The sequence below is a fragment of the Macaca fascicularis genome, chromosome 5, assembly GCF_037993035.2.
Source record: "Macaca fascicularis isolate 582-1 chromosome 5, T2T-MFA8v1.1".
NCBI lineage: Eukaryota > Metazoa > Chordata > Mammalia > Primates > Cercopithecidae > Macaca > Macaca fascicularis.
Window position 1 is genome coordinate 126,163,313 of NC_088379.1, and position 11,645 is coordinate 126,174,957.

Consider the following 11,645-nt stretch of genomic DNA (forward strand, 5'->3'; position numbering starts at 1 on the left):
GATTGACTGGACATAGAGGGTAATGCAGAGAAGAGAGTTTAGACTGACTCCGTTTTCTGGCTGGTGCACTAAGGCAGGGATGGTGCCACTAGCCAAGAGAAACACACAGAGGAGCAGTTTTAGGAGGAATGTAATGAGTTCTGTCTTAACTTGTTGAGTTGGGGGTGCCTCTGTAACATCTGGGTGCCCTGCCATGTAGGCAGCCAAAAGAGGAATTCCTAGGAGAGTAGATAGGAGCTGGAAGGGTACATTCAGGTGTCTGGCAAGCATGGGGGAGGAGTAAGGCAGCCAGGAAGAGAAGACTTAGGATGGGACATGGCAGAACACCAATGTCTTAGGTATGGATGAAGGAAGAGGACCCTGCAAAACAAAGGGATGAACACCAGAGAGGAACAGAGTAAGACCGATGAAGCCAAGGGAGGACAGGGCTAGTGACCAGGGTAGAATGAGGCAGACAGATGAAGACAACCAGACTGAAAAGCTGCTGCTCCACTACATAACGTCTTGGTATTCTTGAACAATGCAGTTGTAGTTTATGCGTTATGTGTATGAGGATCACTTCTCTCTTTGGTACATTGAGGCAACACTATCTACCCCTGTGCATTTCACAGGGTTGATTGGAAATTCAAATGAACCAGTGACTGGGATATTGATTTAAAATTGCCATTAAGAAGAAACTGAGTGCTAATGATGTTAGAGAGACAACATTAATTCAGGCAATTAATGACAGGCCTGACTGTGTAGGAAAGTTCCATAAGGACTCTGTGAATTTCATAAAATTCATCAAAAAATCTGTGTTTTGCGTATATCAATATACTCTGTCTTCTCTAAAACTATGCCACCAATAAAACCAGTGGCATTGTATCTATTTATATGTACATACATATGTAAGTATCTTCAGTGTTTTGAGAGACTTGGGTAGTGTGCTATATTAGATAGAACATACATTATTTAGCCAAACAGGCTTATATTTAATTCTAGACTCTGAAAATTATTTGCTGTAGGACAAAACCTCTTTGAGCATCAGTGGCTTTTTTCAAATATAAAAATGGAATAAATTATAGTTGACTTACAGATGTTTCGTGAGGATTGGATAGTATAACATATTCAAGTGTTTGCAAGATATTTACATATTTATATCTGCATTTACTTTTAAGTCGGGAAATTCATAAATATGCAATTGGAGGAAAAAGCCGAAAACTACTATAAAACCAAGAGTGAACTTCAGTCCGTTTAGGAGAACTACTAGTTGAAACCTATGTTTTAAGGCAGCAGTCCTCAAACTGTGGTTCGTAGACCCGTGGGGGTTTCTGAGATACTTTCAGGGGAGATTTGCAAGGACAAAGCTAGTTTCATATTGATTCTAAGACATAATTTGCCTTCTTTGACTGGGTTGACATTTGCACTGATAATACAAAAGCAATGGTGGGTAAAACTGCTAGCACCTTAGCATGTTCAAAACAGTGGCACCCAACTATCCTAGTAGTTATTGTATTTTTTACTGCTCCAAATGTCAGTTTCACTTAAGAATGTCTTTGATGAAGCAGTAAAAAATACTTATTTTATTAAATTTTAACTCTTGACTATGTCTTTTTAATATTCTGTATGGCAAACTGGGGGGCACAAATAAAGCTCTTCTGCAGCATTTGAAGTACAGTTGTTTATCCTGAACGAAAACATTTATGTAATTGATTTGTGAGCTAAACTACCTGCTTTTTTATATGACATATTTTTACTTGAAAGAACAACTGACAGACAAACTATGGTTATTCAGACTTGGATACTTGGCACACACTTTTTTTTTCTTTTAACGAATGAAGTCAGCCTGTCATTTCAAGGCAAACAAACAGCAATCTTTATTTCCAATGAAAAATTTGAGCTTTTGAGTAAAAAATTAGAATTTTGAAAACTTGTTTCTGTCACCATAAGCTTGACAGTTTCCCAGTACTCGAAGTCTTTCCTAGTAAGATCGTGATCATTTAAATGAATGTGGTTTTAGATATCGTACAATGAAATGTATCAACATTTGGAAGAGCTGCACGACTCAGTGAACAAGTATTTCCAAATGACTAATAATGCATGATGATCTAAAATCATGCATAAGGATCCATTCAAAGTGCAAAATATACCAATGGGTTTTAATGTAACACATTGAAAAGTTAACTGATATGGTTTCATATTCCATACTGCAATTACAAGGTTTAAGAAACTACCATTTGTTGAGTTATGGTGTCACATTAAAGAAGAATATCCAGAATTGTTTGAAAAGATTATTGAAGTGTTTCTTCGTTTTCCAACTACATATCTGTGAAAAATTGGATTTTCCTGATATACTTCAAACAAGACAACAAATTGCAACAGATTGAAAACAGACATATGAGAATTCAACTGTCTTTTGTTAAGCCAGACATTAAAGAGATTAACAAAATTGTAAAACATTTCTTTGGAAAATAATGCTATTTTAATGTGCTGTAGGTTTACTCTAGTTATTTAAATGAATTAATAAATAATCTAAAGATTTATGTTATAATTCATATGTTGACTATTGAAAGAAATAACCTATATAACAAAAACTGCTTGGCGTCCACAATAATTTTCAGACTGTCAAGTGGCCCTAGGAACGACTGTCATATGGACTAGGCTCAATCATGAAAGAAGGTTGAAAGATCATCAGAAGCTTATAATAATATTCTGCCCATGGATTGGCCATCACCTCAGTTGCGTTGTACAATACAGTTCTCATTTTACACAAATGTAGATAGATCCTTCTGTACATAAACTTCTAGAGTGTTATAGTCGACATCTCTACAATGGGACTGGGACAACAGAACCGATAGAAACCATCCTGCAAGTCCTGAAGCTTGGATAAAACAGTGTCATATCCCAGATCACACTAGCACCAGATAGTCTTTTGTCTGTTGGTTCAGTTTCAGTCTCTTCCTTAAACAATTCAAGAAGTAGTTCTCTAAAGTCTCTTAAAAATTAATGATCATCTGTAATTTGATACCTCTTACACACTTAGCCAATGTAAAGTTGAAACATCAAGTCTGGGTCACCTTTTATTCTTCCTGAGGGTGTTTATTCCCTTAATAAACATTTGCTGAGCACCTGTTATATGCCAGCCCTCTGCTCGCTGCTGGGAACAAGGAATAAATGAGGCCCTTGCTCTGAGGATCCTGCAGTGTAGTGAAGAATGAAGCAATTAGCAGGTGATATATTAAGGGAATGGGGCATTGCATAAGTCAGTGACCAAGGTGAGAGTGCAGCCTCAGGACAGGATTCTTGGAGAAAGTAACATCTAAATAGAGATCTGAAGGATAGATCAGTCATCCTAAGCTAACCGATGGGGCTGTGGGGTAAACGAGGGTTTGAAGGAAGAAGGAACATCATAGACTACAACATATTCAGGAAGTGTTATGAAATTTACTATTACTTTTAAAATTACCCTAATTTTAAATATGTACATAAGATCAACTGATTTTCCTTGTTTTAGTTCATTCAGGAAGTAGAATGGGATGTTTTAAGATCGTTATGGTACATTTAACAACATCTTAAATCAGAATTGCCACTATCTTACAAAAAACCACTGGATTAAAATAAAAGATTAAAAATTATATTTAAGCCCTCAAATGCAATTTGCTTGAATTTCCAATGATTAATTTAGGACATTGAAAAAATAATACAATTCTCACTTTGTTCAAGGCACGGAGCACAGTGCTAAAAGAGATACAAAAAAATCTAAAACATAGTATTTGCCCAGAAAAAGTCTGTAAGATGAGTTTAGATATATTTTCTTTGTTTCCTTTAGACACTCAATAAATATTTATTAAATGCCTGTTATATTTCAGATGTTGAAGATACAGTATTAAAAAGACAGATATTATTCGTGCCCTCAGAGAGGACACAGTATGATAGTGACTAGTTACTTGGCTTTAAATATTACTTGTAGCATCAGATGTCAAATGACAACAGCCAAAGGAGTGCTAAGAATTATAGGATGTAACTGACTCACCACTGGGAAAGGTTTGATTTGGTAGAGAAGAGGATGAGAGCATCAAAACCACAGACATGGCATCCAGGAAATGTTCACAGAAAGGAAATACCAAAGTACATTTCACAGGCAGTGAATAGAGTCATTTGGTGAGATGGATTTTGCTAATGAAGTTAACAGAAGAAGAAACTGGATACCTAGGTTGGGCAAATTGGAGAGATCATGTAGTAGAGGTTCAGGCTTCATCCTCTTGGCAGTGAGTAAAACCTAAAGGAGAAAAAGCAATAAGGCAAATGCCACTTGCCACACTTAAGAAGGACTCTGGTGGTTTGTAAAAGAGACATTCTCTTGATTGCAATTAATGGGTTCCTCTGATATAAAAATCCCTGATTTGTTTTCACATCAGAGTATATATCCACCCATAATCCCATTTCTTATGAAAGTTTTTACTAATTGATTTATTACACTATATAATTTACATGATGGAAAAATTAAGATTTTTTTAAAATGTCGATATTGAAAACATTTCCTAACCGCCTCCTGTGTTCTAGAAGAAGGAATCCACTGATAACGTTGTCTCAGCCCGTGATCCCACAACTATTCTCTGGTCCAGGTTAGTTAACCAAAGCAGCATGGATGGCTGTTTCCAGGAGCCTGTGCTCTATCAGTCTTGTAGCAATGACGGTCAATGCAAGCCTAAGCTAGCAGCAGGGTTGTGAGGGTACTAAAGCTACACGTGAAAATAAAGAGATGACAAAATACTGGGCCAGCCTAGAGTATGGAAAGGGCTGAAAGAAACGGGTGGAGATAGATCCTTAAATGTAACAGACAGTTTGAGATTGTGTGATTAATACATTCCTATAATTTGAGTTCATTTAATAATTGCTTTATTTTCTACACCCCATGGCTTGTTTAGGCACAGCTAAAGAAGAAAACTCTTTCATGTGAGCAGTTTGGCCCAAGTTCCTGATAGCTATGTGCCAGTGATATCATACTGCCTTAAGGCCACGCAGACATAAAGCCTGGTTATTTTTTTAAATGTTTCGAAGCTGAATGGCATCAGATGTAGTGGAAAGAACACAGACATCCAAGCCAGAGGTCTTGGGTACAGTTTCCTGCGCTGACATTTAATAACTTTGTGACTGTGTGATCTTGGAAAGTCACTTAATCTTTCTGAAGTTCAGTTTCCTCATCTGTAAAACGGGGCTAATAAAATTTCTCTAATAAGGTTATTGTCAGGGTTAAACTATTTTGAATATGTAAAGCGCCTGATACATAATAGGCGCTAAACAATTGCCTATATAATAATCACCAATTCTTACTCCCAGGATTCAATTTTCCTTCAAATAAACAAAACATTGCCTCTCCCTAATCAGAAAACCGTACTTTGTAAGTGAAAAAATAAAACAAAAGGAATCACTGAGACCCTGCTTGTTAGGATGGCCAAAATGATTAATTTCAGGTAACATAAAAAACTCTTCCCTTTACAAATTTATTCCTAAAACATCCAGTGAAAAAGACATTATTTGCATTTCACAGATGAGAAAACTGAGGTTTATGGCCATCAGTGGCTGAGCAGGGGTCTGAGCCTCATTCTGTCAAACTGCAAAGCCTGTGTTCTGAACCAACTCAAGCTGCCCCAGGATATTACTTGGAGCCTCTATCAACTAATTTCACAGATTTTTTTTTTCTTTTTTGGTGCTGGCATTATTTAAAAAGGGATCTTACCACAGAATTTGATTTGGCATCTCCTTGTTGGCACCATATAAGAGCAAATCTAACCACATGTAGTGTTTTCACAACAGTGTACCTATCCATCAATTCTAGCCACAAACCTCTGAGGTCAGAAGTCTCAAAGATTAAGCCGGAGGGAGGTGGAATAGTCCAAACTGATTTAGCTGTTTGAGTCTTCCCTTTTATTTGAAAATCATTTAAACTCTGTCATTGACACAGTATGAGTTCTTTCCTAAAGACATTTAAAAAACTAACTTCTCTATGAAAAGCAGTGAATAGGAGGGCTAACAATTTTTTAAAATCTCATCATGTCAGCTCATAAAAAGTAGGCATATGATTGTATATACTTTTGATTCAACCAGTTTCTATTTCAAGTAACCTGTTAACCCTAGAGCTGAGTTATTTTTTTTAAAGGAGGGGGATCTCCACCTTAACCTTTTGGCCATTTAATCACTTATTTATTGAGTGGTTTCTAAATGCCTGCTATTGTCACTCACTGCTCACTAGTCCTCAAGAGAGCAATCTTCAACAGGAATTATTACAATTCCTCTTTTGGACATGATGCTACTGAGGCTATCAGAACTTGTCATATTTCTAGCCAAGAAATTTGAACCCAGGCAGTGCTTGTAGCTATTATACTCGCTCCTCCCCTTTTGAAATGGATTCGAGGTAGTCACTCACAAATGTGGAGAACAAACTGAAGAAAGAAAGAATAAGCCAAGTCCAGTCATCTTAACAACCATTTTTAACTGTTTTATAGTAGTTTGGCGTAGAAAAGAAATTTCCCTAGAGAAAATAAAACCTTAGTAGAATAGCATTATTTTAAAATTATGTTAAGCTTTTCAATGTGTGTTATCAGACTCAAATGTATTAAATTCCTTATTGGATTAGACCAGTTAACACTGGATTTTGTCACATTTCTACTTTTAAATACCACATCTAGGAAAGAAATGTGTTAATATTTACTTCATTATGCCAAATCAGATTCTATTGTAAAACTAGATCAAAAATGAATCACTACTCTATAAAATGCAAAACTCTGTATGGGACTGTAATGAGAAACAGGGACTGTTCTCATTTTCTGAGCGCAACTTCTCAACTCTCATTATGCTCTGTTGAAGAAAAAATGCATTATTTCAGGTCATTTAAAAGAAGTAGGGCCATTTTTTTCTAGATAATAAATGGTAATTGAATCACTGATGATTTTGGGAAAACAGTTTCCATACCAATAGTGTCTAATGTAACTCTGAAAACTCTTGGTGTTATAAAGGAAAAATTTGAATTTTTCTAATGTAAGCTTAAATGTACCCAGTCGAAATCCTCTCCATTCCTTCAATGTAATCCTTTAATGTTTTCTCATCCAAAAAGTATAACCAAACATAGAGCCTTGAATATTTCTCTTTTGTCTCCATAGCTTTTTATCCATTGCTCTCTATATTTCTAAGACCATAATTTCTATTAATGTGATAATCATAGTGGTATTCTATCACTTTCAATCGCCTAGCTGAAACTACTCAGTGAAACTCTGAGGGAATTCCTATTTTGAAGAAACTGCAAATTTAGAGGGTGGACTTTTTTTTTTCTTTTGCAATTAGAAGAAGAGAATAACATAATGAAAATTCAAATAGGCTTGAAACTCAGAGGTCATTTGAAACACTAAACTCAAAAGAACTCATTTGTACATCTGTCAAAACATGGGAAAATCACTGTGATTTTGAAAGGACTTTTCAAAGACCTTATCTATGTGGGAAATTGCACACTGACCTGTAAGGAATATGTAATTTGTGTTAAACAGGGTCTCATTCAAAGACTAAAGATAATCTTATATCCAATCAATTTTAGACCAGAATTTTTGTAACTTATTTTGAGTAACAGTGTTCTTAAGGGAATCAGTCATACAAATCAAGCGGGACTCAAATGCCAAAAGAACTTCAAAAGCACTAGAAGTGTCTGGCTCCCTTTATCTTTACATCAGCAAACACATTTACTTCTCCTCTGGATTTCAAGGTAAGTGCAGCAGGGCACAATGTAGAAGAAACACAATAAAATGAAGGATAAAGACACTGAGTAAGAGGAGAAAAAGAGGAGAGAAAAGAGTGAAGAGAAGAGGAGATAGTGGTTAGGGCTTAAAATAGTGGTGGGATAATAATGACAGGTAAAATCATGAAGGTTAAGGATAATTAGTAAAGAGCATGGAGGCAGAGGATATAAGAGATGAAGACGGCAGGAAAATAATGAGAAGCAGTGTAAATGCACTAGAAGAGTCGAGAAATCTAAGGGAAAAAAGGGACATGTGTTAGCACCAAAACTAGAAGTAGTGCCAGAAAAGTGGGCTACATAACGTAGGAATTACAGAATAATGGGAAAGGCTGAAGATGAAAGAGAGGTTTCCAGAGCAGTGACATGAAAATGTTTTGCAATTTTCTACCACAATACATATTTAACATCAAAAAGCCAAAATTTGTATTATGAGAAAATATGAATAGAATGGAGAAGCACAATAATATTGATGGAGGGTAAGGGTAGCATATTTCCAAAATTACCATCTTGCTACTAGTTAGTTAGGAAAGCTTTAAAAAGCTGCTTGATTTTTTCACTGGCAACAGAAAGCTGAAGCAGGAAGGATCTTAAAGTTAGAGGGGTCCTTTTGGTAAAAGGAAAGAAAGTAAATTAGCTAGTGTATTTGTTCCAAGTGAGGTTTGAGCCAATTTGCCTTAAAGCAAGATTTCCCAAAAGTTTTCCATATTTGAACACAGCCTCTACTATTACTCAGTGTAAGCTGTGGATCTTCTTTTTACTAAATAGCTTATTTAAAATTAACAACTTAAATAGTAATATCTGTTTTATGTGTGGGTTACTTTTTTTAATCTCATACATATTAAACAAAATATTTGCTATAGAACCACCTAAAATAATATCTAATTCTCTTCTTGCTTTGCATGCATGGGAAGTGTGATATTCCTAGGCTAATATGAAAGGCAGGAGGGATCTTGTCTTATCCTTCACAGTAGTGGGAAGCCCTGAAACATTCTAAGGAGGAAAGAAATACAGTAGAGGAATGGGCAGTGAATCCCAAGGCCTGTAATGGGGTAGGGCTGGAGAAGGGGGAGCAGAGACGAGGAAATGGTCTCTTGAGGCCTGGTACGGAGGCTGAGCACTGTCACTTCTGTCTCATTTTATTGGTCTCACAAGGCAATTCAAAAGCCTGGTCCAGATTCAAGAGGTGAGGAATCAGTCTCCACCCCTGATGAAAGGAACTGCGAAGAATTTGTGGCCATTTTTAACCCACCACAACTTCTATAATTACATGTTCAAAAGCTCAACAGAGAGTCATTGACATAATTCAAAAGAGGTGATGTTAATTTGGAATGCCCCCAATTTCATGTACTTTTGAAGATATAATATGTGTAGAACTGAGCTTTACAGAATTAGGTCAGATAGAAAAGGAAGATATCTACAGTTTTATTTTAATTCTTACTTTCATTTCTCTTAGATCTGGACGTAGGTATTCACGCTCACAGAAACACAAACAGCTTCTGGGCTAGTGTGGGTTTCTTGTACTATCTTTGTTCATGTGAACTAGACCATTTTTATAATATGAATGGGAAGAACCAAATTAAAGGCCATCTTAATTTATTTTAACCTAAAGAAAACACACAGTTTCTTGGTTTTGTATGGCGTCTCTCAATGGGTGAAATGACTAATTCAAGCATCTGAACAGAAAAAAAAAAAATCATTTAGGATAGCAGAATAGTTCCATTTTAGAGTGGAGATGGAGAAATGATTTATATTCCACTTAATTAATTCTTCATAAAAGTAATATGACAGTGTTTTGTTTAACTCTTCTAGTATATTGTTGTTCCCTCAAAAGTATGCAAGACAATAATGTCAACATTCCATTAATCAATGTTTTAAGAAACAAGGGGAAGTTCACAGGTCTTTCCAAAACAATGTAGAACTTTTCATTTTTTTGGCTCATTGCTAGGGTTTGGGTTTTCTTTTTTTTTCTGTTTTTTTCACCTGTTTTTTCAAAATCTGAACACGTATGAGGTTCCCTTTTGAATTTTATGTAACATTTTGTGACCCAGGTTAAGCTATTTTCACTTCATTTTTAATGCACTTCTCCCTACCCTGCTTTGTGGTGTTGGAGATAGACTCTAAAAAACACATTTCTGCTTTGCCAGCTGGTCCTGTTAGACTCTGCCCATCAGTGATTATGGAGGGAGAATGCAAGGGCGGAGGAGAGAGAAATAACGCATTTCTTCCTCAGTGCTTCCTAGTTTATTCCTACTTCTGTTTTTGCATCTTCTTCCTGTCTCCCTCAATGTAGCTATAGTTATTTACTTGGCAGTGGCAGTATTTTGTAGAAGCGGCTGTTGACTCCAGTTCACAGTTTTCCCAAGCTTTAGAACCAGCTTCATCACAGTCCCTCAGAGACGTCAGTGCCAATTTACCATTGCCCTGTCCTTGAGGTCGAAGTCTGTTTTGCAGCTCGAAGGCAGTAACACTAGTCTACTCAGAGCCTCTTACTCAGAGATCAGTTTCAGCTCCACAGAGCCCCTCCATGGTTCTAACTCTAAGTTTCTAGGTTTTGACGATTCCACCTCTTCCCTTTGTGCTCCAGGACAGGGGTTGTAACTGCTGTCTCAGTTGCTACCTCTGTTCTTTTTTGCTTTTAGTTCTTTGATACTTAGTTATATAAAATTCTCTGTTTAGATAACAGATATGATTTCTCTCTTCTTTTATACAGGAAACAAAATACATATTGTTTCCTATATAAAAGAAATTCAAATTTTTAGATTGGCTTTATTCTTATTGGTGAAATTTCATTCATAAAGTGACTAAAGACTCTACCAAACATTTAAAGAAGGATTAATGCCAGTCCTTCTCAAAGTCTTCCAAAAAATTGAACAGGAGGTAACATTTCCAAATTCATTTTATGAGGCCAGCATTACTCTGATACCAAAGTCAGACAAAGATACTGCCAAAAAAGTATAGGCTGATATTTTTGATGAACACAGATGTAAAAGTCCTCAATAAAATCCAAGCAAAGCAAATTCAACAGCACAGGAAAAAGATTATAAACCATGATTGAATGGGAGTTATCCCTGGAATGCAAGGATAGCTCAACATATACAAGGCAATAAATGTGATACAACACATTAACAGAATAAAAAAACCATATGGTCATCTCAATAGATGTAGCAAAAGCATTTGATGAAATCCAACATCCTGTCATGATAAAATGCTCAACAAATTAGATATTACGAATGCCCCTCAACATAATAAAGGCCATTTATGACAAACCTACAGCTAACATCATACTCAATGCTGAAAAACTGAAAATGTTTTGTCTAAGATAAGAAACAAGATAAGGATGCCCAGTTGAACCCTTTTATTTAACCTAGTACTGGAAATTCTAGCCATGGCCATTAGACAAGAAAAATAAATAAGTGGCATCTGAATTGGAAACGAAAAAGTTAAACTGTCCCTGTTTGCAGATGGCTTGATCTCATATATAGAAAACCCTAAACACTCCACCAAAATACTCTTGGAGCTAGTAAATTCAGTAAAGTTGCAGAATATAAAATCAACACACAACAACTGGTAGTGTTTCTATATTCTAACAATAAACTGTCCATAAAAGACATCATGATAGCAATTCCATTTACAATAGCTACATTTAAAAAATATTTAGGAATAAATTTAACCAAGAAGGTGAAGCATCTGCATACTGAATATTATAAAACATTGATTAAAAAATTGGAAAAGACACAAATTAATGGAAAGATATTCCATGTTCATGAACTGGAAAAACTAATATTATTAAAGTGGCCATAGAACCCAAAGTGATTTACAAATTCAATGCAATCCTTATCAAAATTCCAATTACATTTTTCACAGAAACTGAAAAAAACAA